At 43.2% G+C, this 14,103-nt stretch overlaps 1 long non-coding RNA gene across 1 annotated transcript; it reads right to left on the minus strand.

Annotated features, from left to right (window-relative positions):
* Positions 1-4,269: 4,269 nt before the first annotated feature.
* LOC105474209 (uncharacterized) lies at positions 4,270-12,528 on the minus strand. Its single transcript, XR_982705.3, has 3 exons — positions 12,133-12,528; positions 11,782-11,933; positions 4,270-4,357 (listed from the first exon to the last, which is right to left on the minus strand). It is a non-coding gene; the product is annotated as an uncharacterized lncRNA (long non-coding RNA).
* Between the last annotated feature and the right edge of the window lie 1,575 nt (positions 12,529-14,103).

The following is a 14,103-nucleotide window of genomic DNA, read 5'->3' on the forward strand; positions in this document are numbered from 1 at the left end:
CCAGGCTGGAGTGCAGTAGCGCGATCTCAGCTCACTGCAACTTCCGCCTCCTGGATTCAAGATTCTCCTGCCTCAGCCTCCCAAGTAGCTAGGATTACAGGCACCACCCCACCCAGCTAATTTTTTGTATTTTTAGTAGAGACAGGGTTTCACCATGTTAGCCAGGATGGTCTCAATCTCCTGACCTTGTGATCCGCCTGCCTCGGCCTCCCGAAGTGCTGGAATTACAGGCATGAGCCATTGCGCCCAGCCTATTGCATCTTTTGCAACAGATAAGGACACTGAAGAGCTAAGAGGAACATTAATCACCCAACGTGCACACTTATTAAATGCCATGGCTGGACTCTAACCCTTGTCTGCCTGACTGCAATGTTCATAACCTTCTTATTGTTCAGAGTGGTTGGGGAGATAGATAACTGAGCGAGGAAATGCTTGAAAGACAGCATGAAAGACAGAAGTATGTCCATATAAGGCATGTGTTTAGGAAGTGTAAAAATTGTCAAGGGCTATGGAATTCCAGACCTGTATCATGCTGATACAGTCTGGTTTATTCTGAAGAGAGATCTTAAAATAAGTTGTTTGGTCTACTGTCCCTTTCTGAGAACAGTGGTTCATTCTCTCTAAAATTATAATATAGGTGTTGTGCAAAAATTAAAGCCCAACAGTGTAGCTGATTGGGCTAAGGGCCAGAGAAGACCTTGTGTAGCTCTGACGTGGAGACCAAACACCTCTGAAGGGGCCGAAGGCAAAACTCTCACAGTAGAAATGCTTCATTTTGGATGCTGGTGAGAGGAATTTAGCAGATCCTCTCTTGGGAAATAACAGTATTAAGGTTACACAGAAAGTGAGCTCGAGTCCAGGTTGGTGCCTTAATTATCTCACTCTCCCTCTCTGTGCACCCGTCCTGGCATCCCCGGGACTCGGAATAATCAGGCTTCTGTTGTTGCATACTCCCGTGCTATTTCACTTCCCCACATAGCCTTGTAGTAAACACACAGATTACTAGAGTCTTCTGTGAGTCTTTCTTTATCACCTGAAAGACCTTCCCTGACGGAACCTTAAAGACAGAGAAACAAAGAGGAGTAAAGTAGGCACCAGGATGCGGAAATGGCATGCGCCTAGGTGCATTACTTGGTCAGCAGGGCCGGCTCAGGGTTTTGCTGAGCTGAATGTACCTTTCCATCTATCCATTCATTCGACCAATCTAAATCCAGTGTGTACACTGGGCCAGCTGTTGTGCTGAGAATATATGGATGAATACGACAGAGTCTCTTTCTGTTGGGATTTCCATTTCACAGGAAAGTCCAGTGATGATGGCTGTGCCTACTCCAGAAGGAAAGGAGGGGAGCAGGGGGACGATTGCAGCTGCTGAGGACAGAACTGTCTCCCACTTCCGCTTTCCCACGTCACACTTACTAACTGCTCAGCCTTCTGCTTTTCAGTGGTGTCAGGGCAGTAAATCCCAAGTCCATAAGTAAGAAATGGTCTCAACTGATACCAGGATAAAACAGCTACCAAACCCGTAACTATCTGATCTGTGTACCTTTCTCACATCCCATCATTCACCACTTTGTTTTTGAATACTGTATGCTATAGCTACAGGAAGTTCTTTACATTGCCCTGGTCTATTTGTGCCTTTTCCATACATTCATGCTCTTCTCATGTCATTTCTTCCATGGGACTATTTCTCTCTAAATCACTGTTTTAGTTCATTTTTACTTGACTCTCTGGAATAAACACTTAGTTCAATCATTCCTGCTTCTAAGAACCTTCTTGATACACCGAGGAAAAAACAGGTGCCTATTACAAGTGGAATTGTGTTTCCCCCAAAGAGATACTTTGAAATTCTAATGAGAACCTCAGAATGTAACCTTATTAGGAAACTGGGCAATAGCAGGTGTAATTAGTTAAATGATGGTGAGGTTATACTGGAGTGGGGTGGACCCTAATCCAATATGACTGTTGTCCTTATAAGAAGTCGACTATGGGCCAGGCGCAGAGGCTCACTCCTGTAATCCCAGCACTTTGGGAGGGTGAGATGGGCAGATCACAAGGTTGGGAGTTCGAGACCAGCCTGATCAACATGGTGAAACCTCATCTCTACTAAAAATGCAAAAATTAGCGGGGCGTGGTAGCACGCGCCTGTAATTCCAGCTACTCAGGAGGCTGAGTCAGAGGTTGCAGTGAGCTGAGATGGCACCATTGCACTTCAGTCTGGGCGACAGAGTGAGACTCCGACTTAAAAAAAAAAAGGAGGCGACTATGTGAAGACAAAAACACGCACAAAGAACTCCATGTGAAGACAGAGATTTGCATCTACAGGCGTAGGAATGCCAAAGATTTCCGGCACACCATCCCAGAGATTTTTGGCACACCATCAGAATCTAGGAGAAGACAAGGGAGAATTCCCCTATAAATTTCAAGGAATGCAGCCAGCTGATACCTTGATTTCAAGCTGCTAGCCTACAATAAACACCACTCAATTTCCAGTACTTTGTTAATGGCTGTGATTGGAAACAAACACAATGCCTCCCCTCTGAGCTCTCATTGCATCTTCTTTCTAATTACCTATGTATCTGTCTCTCTTTCTCTAGACTGAGTTCCTGTAGGGGAAAGACTCTCCTTTTCTTCTACCCTGGATCGTCTCTGGAGCAGTGTTTGGTATGGTGCTGAAAACCTGGTGCTGAATGAACAAATTAATAAATAACGAGGCAGAGAAGGTTGCGGAGTATGTGGAAGAACATCAGAGATCCAGTCAGATGTTTTCTTTTGTTTTTAGAAATTCTACTACCAGAATTTTTTCCTTCAATGCTTTGAAAATATCAGATTCTTCTTTAAATGCACTTCCAAAGGAAGTAGTCACACAAAAATGGGACAATTATTTGTGGGAGGAATTATTGTAGGCAAATTTGAGAGGAAAGTTGGTGGCAAAAGAAAAGGCCCTAACTGGGGTTGCCCAGACCTTTAAGAGGCAGGTCGGCTCTCCCTCAGTTAGAAGGACATGAATTTGGCGTCCAGAAAATTCCAGAAGTAAAACATCCCTCAGCTGCTCAAGGCCGTCTCTGGCTACTCCTTTCATCTTATCCTTTATGTGTGCAGGTCATGAAATTGCTATGACTTTCTTGCCCCTATATCTTTTCTCTCTCTACCCAGAATTCCTATCCTCGTTTTATTGGTCTTCTGAACAATTTTTCAAAACCTCACCAAGAATCACCACTTCAGTGATGCCTCTTCTGATTCTTATTGCAAGCCTCTTATGCCTCCACTGCACCTTGCACAGATTTCTCAATCTCTGCACATCTACACACATTTAGACCCATCGTGAGGCCCTGATCTTTCTGAAGGCGAGAATTCTGCCTTTACATGTTTCAATACCCATCTCAGTATGTGGCATATGGCAAGTGCACAATAAATGTTTGTGGAATCAAAAAATGAAGTAAACCTTGTATCTAGGGAAATTGTTTTATATCAAACTAAGACCTGGCCTTGGAAAGCCTCCGTACTTTCATACTTAAGTCCTTATCCATAACCTAACTTAGTAGGTAGGCAGGCTGGAAATCTAACTGAGGAGTATGCTTCTGTAACAAAAGCTGAGTCTCAGCCAATCTCAGCAGCCATACTCCAGCCATTCACAGACAGCTGTTGAAACCAGGTTCAAGCAAGGCAAAACGCCAAGCTGTAACCAGCCTAGCTATTTCCGTACCTCACTTCCGTTTTCTGTAAATCACTTTCCTTTTTCAGTCCATAAACTCGCTCTGACCGCCAGGCATCCCTGGAGCCTCTCTGAATCTGCTGTGATTCTGGGGGCTGCCCAATTCATGAATCTTTTTTTTTTTTCTTGTTCCGTTAAACTCTGTTGGCCAGCACAATGCCACACACCTATAATCCCAGCATTTTGGGAGGTCAGAGGAGAAGCATTGCTTGAGCCCAGGATTTTGAGACCAGCCTGGACAAGATAGCAAGACCTTGTCTCTGAAAAAAAAAAATTTTTTTTTAATTTTAAAAAAACTATTAAGCTCTGTCAAATTTAACTTGTCTAAAATATTTTTTTTTTCACAATTGAAACTTTTATGTTGTTCCAGCCATAAATAAGGAAAGGTAAAAGTTGAAGGATCGGCCTTGGAACAGTGTTCTGCAAGGGAAGCAACACTCTTTTTCACATGAGACAGAAGTAAAAATAATTCAGCAACAATCATTTCAGGACAGGTTACAGTGAGTATCTGGAGGAAAGATTTCGGTGCTGGGACTGAGGGAGGGACTCACAAAGGTAGCAGACGAGTCTCGTTCCTGAGAAAGGATTCCATGCCATTTTCTCTTCCTTGGCCTGACGATGGTGGTCAGGCCCAGCTGAGCTGACCTGCAGGAAAATGGATAGGACTTAGAAGGGTCATTTGAGTAAAACTCTCTTCTCTCATTCTGGTGTAATCTAATTCAAGGGCCCAGATTGGTTGGGGAGGACAAAACCACCCAGGCAAGAAGAGTCAAATATCCTCTGCAAATATTGGCAGTGCTCATTTACTTTTTATTGGCCCCGTACCCCAAAGGTGGGGGAAGACAATTCCATCCCAGAAAATATAATTAGTCGGCCTGCTGGTTTGGACTCTAATTTAATCTGGGCAGCTGTGCCAGGAGCTTATATTAGCATGACACTGGGAGGCGGAGAATATAATTACCAAGCAATAGAGAAGGGGAGGAGAAGTGGGATGGTGACCAGTGCGCGTCTGTGATACAGGATGGAGTCAGGAGGGGAGGGTGATGTCAATGAAGGGCGAGGATTCCTTTGGGAGTAAGGAAGAGGAAAGGGGCTTCTGGCAGTAGATGGACGGTGACTTTAATTTGGCTTTTGAGAAATTACGTGTGCAGTGTGTGTGTGTGTGTGAGTGTGTGCGTGTGTGTTGGGGTGTGTGGGTGTTGGGGGAGGGGGATTTGTAGCTCCAGGCTGGTCCACTCTGCATGACAAAGGTGAGTTTGAGAATTGATGGATGGGCCTTGTGAGTTACCCTGGAGGGAATAGATGAGGGATGTTGGAGCAGGTTATGGCTGAATTTGGGACAAATATTCTTAGATACATTTTCGGTGGATCAATCTAAATGGGGGAAGCAGAATGAGGACATGAAATTTGCATATCTATTATCTCCTTTTTGTTTCAGGCAGAAGCAATGTGATTAAAAGAGTACTCCTTAGGTGATTTCATTTGTTCATACAGGAAAGCTACCAGCTACAAATTTGCTGCCAGGGTACTTACTTTCAGCTGGGTTCTAGGTTAAGCTGCTTACACTTACTGTCTTAAGTAGTCTTTGTCAAGCTCAACAAAAGTGTTAGGTGTTATAAGCCTCATGTAACAATTGAGGAAACTGAGGCTCAGAGATATTAAGTAAAATGCCCACAGTCACATAGCTAGTAAGTTTTAAAGGTATGATTCAAATCCAGGCTTGTCTGACTTGAAACATTATGCTAATAATCCACAACTCCAAATTGCTATCATCCTCTCCATTTACATATGGGGAAACTGAGGCTGAGAGCGGTAAAGTAATTTGCATTCGCTCAAAATGTGAGTTACTCTCAGAAGTTAAAGTAGAATTTGGAGCTCACGCAATACTGCCTCTTTACCAGAGGACATATGGGGGAAAAGAAGAAGATATTGTTTGCCAAGGAAAGAACTGGATATACAAAAACAAATAGAAACCGGGTTTCCTCACCCTCAACCCAATGCCCTTTCTCTGGAAGTGACAAGTGTGACAACAGCTAAAGTCTCTGCTCTCTTCTTATGTACTAGATGATATACTAAGCTTTACATACTCCCTCATTTCACTTGCACATCACTTTGAGGTCGCCACCATGATTGTCTCATGTTACATGAGAAGGCGAAGGCTTCAAGGCTGTGTAACTTGCCCAAATTCAAATAGCAGGTTAATGACAGAGCAGGGAGTCAAACCCAGACAGCCCATTCTCTAGTCACTGCCTCCCTATGGAACACACGGCCCCTCCAGGCATCATCACATCCCTCCCGTTGTCAGAAAACCTTGGAACTCTTTCTTTATGACAAACCTAAGCCAGTCCCACTCAGATGTGTCTGTTATTGCAGACAGTAGGTAGGCATGTAGGGACACACTGGGGATCTTCTTCTTTACCCTCAGAGTTAACTTTCCCCGTGGCTTTTAACCTTTCCTCTCCCCTCCAAGGACTCACAAAATCATTCTTGGCCCTACCCTAACTGCCTCTTGTCTTATAAGAAAAAGCAGAGGAGAAGCCAGTTTCTCCTTTTCCTTCATACCTTGAGGTTCTGCTGCTCTTTCAGCTCTGTTTTTCCCAGGCAAATACCTCCCACTGGGGCCTTGAGAACCACTGGGAGTCAGAGGGAAGAGAAGCCAGCCTTCCTCCTCCCAAAGGAGGAAGATATGGAGGTTGTGCTCTCAGGCCTCTGGAAACCCAAGTTAGCTAGAGGAGAACCCCCCACGCCGGCCTGCAGAGTTCTGCTTGCTCAGCTGCTCAGCATCTGCCCTGCACCCAGAAGTGGGTCTTCCCTAGGGTCCCTGCCAATCTCCTGGGCTCTGGCAAGAGGAACCGGGGGCACGGATGTGTCCTGCATCCTGAAGCCTGCGGGCATCGCTGGGCAGCTCCACAGCTCACGACCAGGAAGCCATCTTGATTGTACAGATTTCCTCCTGCTGATGTCCTCCACCCCTATCGATTTCTCTCCTTATCTCTTCTCCCTCACTCCCCTAAATCCTCATGTGCCCAAAAAGGGCACATGATAAAATTACAAAGATCTCTCAACTAAAAGTCAAAAGGCTTGATTTTCCCACTAGCTGTGTGGACATTGATTTTCATCTATCAAATGAGACAAATGTCATCTGCTCTCTATTTCCCACAACTTATGAGAATGTGAGGAAAATGTGTATTTAAAAAGCTGGTATGTCAGTGACAATCAATGACAGGGTTTGCTCTTAGAATTGTCATTGCAATCAATGGATTATAAAGTAGCATATATAATGCATATAGGTTTCAGAATCACAGACATCAAGCTTTAAATTGTGGCCTTTTACAGAGACTCCTGAATCTCAGTTTCTTCATCTGTATAATTAGAATGCTAGTGCCTGCCTTGAAGGGTTGTTGTGAGATTTACATGAGAGGACATACAGTGAAACAACCAAAAGAGAGATGGGTGAGTTGGAAGAGCTTAATGTATGTTTGTTTTCTCCCAGATTCGAATGTTCCCCAAATCTAATCCAGAGCTGTTAGGTCTCTGCACTTATGATTGTGCTGGTTGTGCCTTGCACAAGGGAATCTGCCCAAAGGAATAAATCCATCCAAAATGTATGATCTGAGCCTGGCTGCACTGGCCTGATGGGAGGGCATCCCCAATCTACCAAGATTCTTATGTGCTAGACTCAAGGTTAAAAGATTACCTGGAGCAGGTCAGAACTTGAGTACCAGAGTCCCAGACAAAAGGAAGGCCTAGGCCAGGCACGGTGGCTCACGCCTGTAATCCCAGCACTTTGGGAAGTCGAGGTGGACAGATCACTTGAGGTCAGGAGTTCGAGGCCAGCCTGACCAACCTGGTGAAACCCTGTCTCTACTAAAAATACAAAAATTAGCTGGGTGTAGCGGCAGGCGCCCGTAATCCCAGCTACTCGGGAGGCTGAGGCAGGAGATTTGCTTGAACCCAGAAGGCACAGGTTGCAGTGAGCTGAGATCACGCCACTGTACTCTAGCCTAAGAGACAGAGCAAGATTCCATCTCAAAAAATAAAACAAACCAAAAAAAAAAAAAAAAAAGAAAAGGAAAGGAAAGGAAGGCCTACAATGCATCGGAGTTGAAGATAGTAAAATCACACACACACACAGCTTCTAGGGTGACACTTCTAAACATGGTTCTGATTTTATCCTATCCAACTCAATGTATTTTTGATGACTCCCAACTCTTAAGAAGATAAAATACCAAAACTAGTGGGTGAGAGTTGAAAGTTTAATAAGGACTAGGATATTGACATAGTTTAAAAATATTTAAAAGTACTTTTTAATTTAAAAAGGAAAATTATAAATTTACAGTGAAAAAAAGAATACTAACTTATATTACCAATAATAGGAAAACTGATACCACATGATTCCTGATGTGATATACTGGGGAGGCATCATCATATGTAGTAATCCTGACAAAACTGCCTAACCCAGACTGAATAACATGAACTGCAGACAAGTCAAATTGAGAGACGCTCTACAGAATAGAAGGACTATACTCTTTAAAACTATCAACATTGAGTACACCATGGACACAAAGCAGGAAGCAACAGACACCGGGGTCTACCTGAGGGTGATGAGTGGGAGGAGGGTGAGGATCAGAAAACTACCCATCAGGTACTGTGCTCATTACCTGGGTGACGAAAGAATGTGTACACCAAACCCCCCAACTCCCAATTCACCCATGTAACATGTACCCCCTGAACCTAAAACAAAACTTGGGAAGGAAAAAAAGTCAACTTCCATGAAAGATAAAGAAAAGTAGAGAAAGAATTTCAGACTAAAGGAGACAAAAGAGACATGAAAACTATATGCAGTGTGTGATCCTACAAATGATTTGGAAAATAATCAAGTTTGAATAAAGTCTGTAAACTAGATGACTGTATCAATGTTAATTTTTAAAATTTTGATAATTATGCTACAGTTATGAAAATCATTGTCTTTAATTTTAAGAGGTAAAGGGGCGTAATATCTACAACTGATTCTCAAAATGTTGGGAAAAAAGACATTATAATAAAGAAAAATATTAACAATGTTAAGTCAGAGTGACAGGTGTACAGTAGTTCTCCATTTCAAAGGAAAACTGTTAAAGTTCCTAACCCAAAATACGGTATTCAAGATTTCTTAGATCTAAACTTAATTTAGGTTATCTCAGGTTCCACTCATTCTTTCTCATAACACAACTCACAGTATAGCCATGCTGAGCTACTTGATTTTTCCCAGACATACTCTATACTTTTCCATCTTGGAATTTATGCTCACTCAGATCTCTCTGCAAGGACAGACTTCTTTTTACTCCTTAACCTTTTGAAATTCTGTTCAACCCTGAACATTCTTTAATTTAAAATGAGCAATCTGGCCGGGCATGGTGGTAGCCCATACCTGTAATCCCAGCACTTTGGGAGGCTGAGGTGGGAGGATTGCTTGAGCCCAGGAGTTGGAGACCAGCCTGGGCAACTAAGATCCTGTCTCTACAAAAAATTAGCCAGGCATGGTGGTGGTGCCTAGTTCCAGCTACTTGAGAGGCTGAGGTCGGAAGATCTTTGGAGCCCGGGAGGTCGAGGCAACAGTGAGCCGTCACCATGCCACTGCACTCCAGCTTGGGCAATAGGGACACCCTGTCTCCAAAGATGAAAAATAAATCCAAAACATCAAAGGAAGAAATCTTCAATTGCTTATTCAGCTCCTAAATTCGTTCAGTCTCTTGTGATACAAATCAGACAAACAGGGCTTGCCCAGATACTCCATAACTGGGTTAATTCATCAGTCTGGATTAGACAGCCTCCTGGGCAGTGGGCTAATCTCAGATTTCCACCTACGTAACTGTGAGATTAAAGAATGGGTATAGGCTGCCCCCTGGTGGTTATTAGGAGTACAGTCGGGAGCTGCATAGTAATATTCTGGTCAAGGACGGACCGTCCGGTAAGATTATAATGGAGCTGAAAAATTCCTATCACCTAGTGACGTCGTAGCAATGGTAATGTGGTAGCACAACGCATTACTCACGTTTACTCACACGTTTGTGTTGATTGCTCGTGTAAACAAATACCGCGTGCCAGTCATATGAAAGTAAAGCACATACAACTATGTATAACACATATTTAATAATGATAATAAACCACTGTTACTGGAGTAACAGTTTATGTATGTAGTTTGTGTATTTACTGCACTATACTTTTATGTATACTGCTCTGCTCCTATACATGTACTGAACTGCACCAAACTTTTATGTATAGTTTATGTATAATTACGTATAGTTTTTGTAGTTTATGTATTTACTGCACTATAATTTTTATTGTTGTCTTACAGTGCACTACTTCTACTTATTTAAAAAGTGAGCTGTAAAACAGCCTCAGGCAGATCCTTCAGGACCTCTTCCAGAAGGCATCATCATCATAGGGACATGACAGCTCCATGCCCCTGAAGACCTTCCAGCGGGATAAGACGTGGAGGTGCAAGACAGTGATACTGATTATCTTGACCCTGTGTGGGCCAAAGCTAATGTGTGTATTTGTGTCTTAATTTTTTAAAAAAGTTTAAAAAGTAAAATAAAGTAATTTAAACATTTAGAAAGCTTATCAAATAAGGATATAAATAAAATATTTTTGTACAGCTGTACAATGTGTGTTTTCAGCTGTTACTAACAAAAAAGTCAAAAATTTTAAATTGTATAAAACAAAAAATTTACAGTAAACTAAGATTAATTTATGAATGAAGAGAGAAAAATATTTTTAAGTAAGTTTCGTGTAGCTTAGGTGTCCAGTGTTTACAGAGTCTACAGTGACGTACAGTAATGTCCTAGGCCTTCATGGTCACCAGCACTCACTCACGGACTCACCCAGAGCGACTTCCAGTTCTACAAGCCACATTCATGGTAAGTGTCCTTTACCATTTTTTATCTTTTATACTATATTTTTACCGTACTTTTTCTACGTTAAGATGTGTTAAGATCTACAAACACTTCCCACTGTGTTCCAGTTGCCTACAGCATTCAGCACAGTAACATGCTGTCCAGATTTGCAGCCGAGGAGCAATAGGCTGTACTGTGGAGCCAAGGTGTGCAGTAGGCTGTGCCATCTAGGTTGGTGTAAGTGCACTCTGTGATGTTCGCACAAGGACGCATTTCTCAGAGGATGTCCCCGTCACTAAGCGATGCATGACTGTGTACCAGGTTGGGGGTTCATCTGTGAAGACAGAGGTTTGCAGGGTGGGAAAAGTCAGAAAGAGACACAATCTCACGTAATTCATCTGTGGATCACAATATCCACTTTTGAGATTGTTTTGAGGATTCAAGTTAAGATATATTAGTCATTTTTCACAGAGTATTCACTCATTAAATGATAGTATTATTAGAAATGTAAAACATTACAGTGGGAAGAACCTTAAAGACAATTTATTTTTACTTCCTCATTTTACATTTAAGGAATCTGCAATCAAGAAAAGAAGCAGAGTAAGGCCTAAAGGACAGGATTTTTTACTTCTCACTCCTTAACACGTAGGTCAAAAGAGACAGGTTCAATATAAGTATAGCGAAAATTACAATATGTAGCTGTGGAGCATTTCAAGTCATTGACATCTCCTTCACTCCCACTTTCTCTTGCTCCCACCTTCTAAGGGAGGCAGGGCAGGCGATGGGAGGAGGATGATTGCTGCCAGGCCAGGTGCCTGAAAAAGATGAGATGTTTCCTCTAGTGGGTGGACAAGAAAAGTTGCCTTTTGCAATTTGGGTGGGTGGTTACACTTCAGTTTCACTTTCTCTTGCATGTAAATCATTTCCCTCAGATTCTCTCTCTGCTTCTCTCTGATTCAGTCTCTCTTCTCTCTTTTCCTCCTCCACCTCTTCCTCCTACTCTTTCTCAAACCTAACAAAGAGAACTCTCCTTGGACCTGACACTCCTGCGTGCACGGACCGCACTCTGGGGTGCCACATGCACCATCCCGCCACCTGCAGATATCCCTCTGATGAGAAGGCCGCAGTTGTCCCACTTCCTCTGATTAACTGACACTACACTGAGGAAACACTTAACATCTTTCCAGAAACCTTGGTCTGTTGTTCTGCAGTTCATTGCTGGGTTCTGCCCCGCACCCTCTTCTGCTTTGACCAGCGTCCATTCTGCGCACCAGGGAGTCCAGACTCCTGTGGACGGGGAATGCAGTCTGACTTCGGTAGAGTGGCCTCAGACTTCCAGGCTCCTGCTTTGTGGAGATGAGAGATGAACCTAGGCTTAAAAAAAAAAAAAAAAAATCTGCCCCTTCCTCCAATCTGTGACCTCCTGCCCCTTTCTCACAATAACCCAAGTTTTCATGTTCTACCTCTAAGTTCTAACCCCATATTCACTCACCCTACCTATTTTTCCCTTATACCAAATCTACAACAACCCCCGAATTTTACCTGCTACTTTGTCTTTTGATGCTTATCCTTTTCAAGGCTTTGGAGTGTTGGGCCTGAAGAACCCAGTTTTAAATGTTCCCCAAATCCATGAAGTCACTGACCCCTGACGCTCCCTTCATGGTTTCTCTGAGGTTGCTATAGTCTGAATGTTCATACCAGCCCCTCAGATTCATATGTTGAAACTGTAACCCCCAAGGTGATGGTATTATGAGGTGGCATTTTTGGGAAGTGATTAGGTCAGGAGGGCAGAGCCCTCATGATCAGGATTAGTGCCTTATAAGAGAGACCCCGGAGAGCTAGCTCTCCCTTCCCATCACATGAGGACACAGTGAGAAGACAGGTGTCTATGACCTAGGAAGTAGGCGCTCACCAGATACCAAATCCACCAGCACCTAGATTTTGGACATCACCCCAGAACTGTCAGAAATAAATTACTGTTGTTTGTAAATCACCCATTTTATGGGTTTTTCTCTGTTATAGCAGCTTGAACATACTAAAGTAATAGTTCAAACCACCTTAAATCCTCTTTCATCTAAAAAATTTTGACTGCTTTTCACTCCTCCTCTTCTTTCTTTCCCCGTCAATAATTATACCATTGCTGTGAGTATTTACTTTGTACCAGGTCCCTGGTGTAGGGAGGAACCCTGCTAGAAGCCCTCTTTTCTTCTAGGTAGAGAGATCAAGTTTTAAAACTATTCCACATTTCTTGTTTGTCAAGTCCATGCGATTTTTCTTGATAGATCTCTCTCTAGCCCCAAAAGTCTCCTGCCTCCCATCCTATGAAACCCCCAGATCTCTCCTCCTCCACTGCACTTACACCCACATCCAGGCTCTGTCTTCCTCCATGGGCTTACAAAACAGAGTACTCGCCACGCAAATCACACTGAAGAACTCAATTAAGACCTGTGATTCTGAGTTAAATGGGCTTGATCAAAAGAAAGATGAAACATAGCCTCACTGAAAAGTCAATCCTGTGTTCATAGCCATCTGAATATAATCAAAGATGTTAATGTCACGATTTAATCCAGAGAAGTGGCTGTAGTGCAAGAAAACTTTTCCAAAATAATTTCCTTGGGATGTTCCAAGGAAGGAAGGGTGGGGAAGGAGAGGGGAGGGGAGGGAAAGGGAAGGGAGGGGAGGGGAAGGGAGGGGAAGGGAGGGGAGGGGAGGGGAAGGGAGGGGAATCCATAGGCCAATACATTTGGGAAATACAAAACCTTCCCTTCTAAGAGAGTCATAATTCATGTTAATCTATTAAAAACCTCAAGAAGTTATGCCTTAAAGCAGGGGGCCCCAGACCAGCACAGTTTGGTTGCCTGTTGGGAACCTGGCCGCACAGCAGGAAGGTGAGTGGCAGGCATGATGATCTGAAGTGGAGCAGTTTCATCGCCAAACCATCCCCCTCAGCCTGCTCCTATGGAAACATTGTCTTCCATGAAACCAGTCCCTGAGGCCAAAAAGATTGAGGACCACTGCCTTAAAGGAACATGTTTGTCTTTTGTTAACCCTGTATTTCCCCAAATTACTTGATCATACTAGAAAATAAGCCCTCTAAGGGATAATATTTGACACTGTTTCTCCCCCTTGTATCTCTTCCTCTCCTTCTACACTCCCCTCAGCCCCTTCCCCAGATCTATCTCATTTCCAGCACTCAGAAGGTATCCAGTAAAATACATTTTGGGTAGAACTGCAATCCGGATCACCGAAAGAACACCCTCTGCAGAGGCCTGAGATGGATTGCTCTTCTGTTCTCCTGGACTTTTACACAGGGAAGGCACTGCCAGACAGAAGGAAGAACTTTCTGGCATTGAGTGGAGTAATTTAGGAGAATGGTTAGACTAGAAAAGTTACAGAATCCCATTTTCTGTATCCTTAACAACCAGAACATAGAAGCAGAGAAAAGAACAAGATGACCTTGGTGGACACTTTTCTGCCTGGAGAAAGTTCAGAAAATCTGTGGTGAGTTAAACC

This window comes from Macaca nemestrina, chromosome 10 (genome assembly GCF_043159975.1).
Source record: "Macaca nemestrina isolate mMacNem1 chromosome 10, mMacNem.hap1, whole genome shotgun sequence".
NCBI classification, from domain to species: Eukaryota; Metazoa; Chordata; class Mammalia; order Primates; family Cercopithecidae; genus Macaca; species Macaca nemestrina.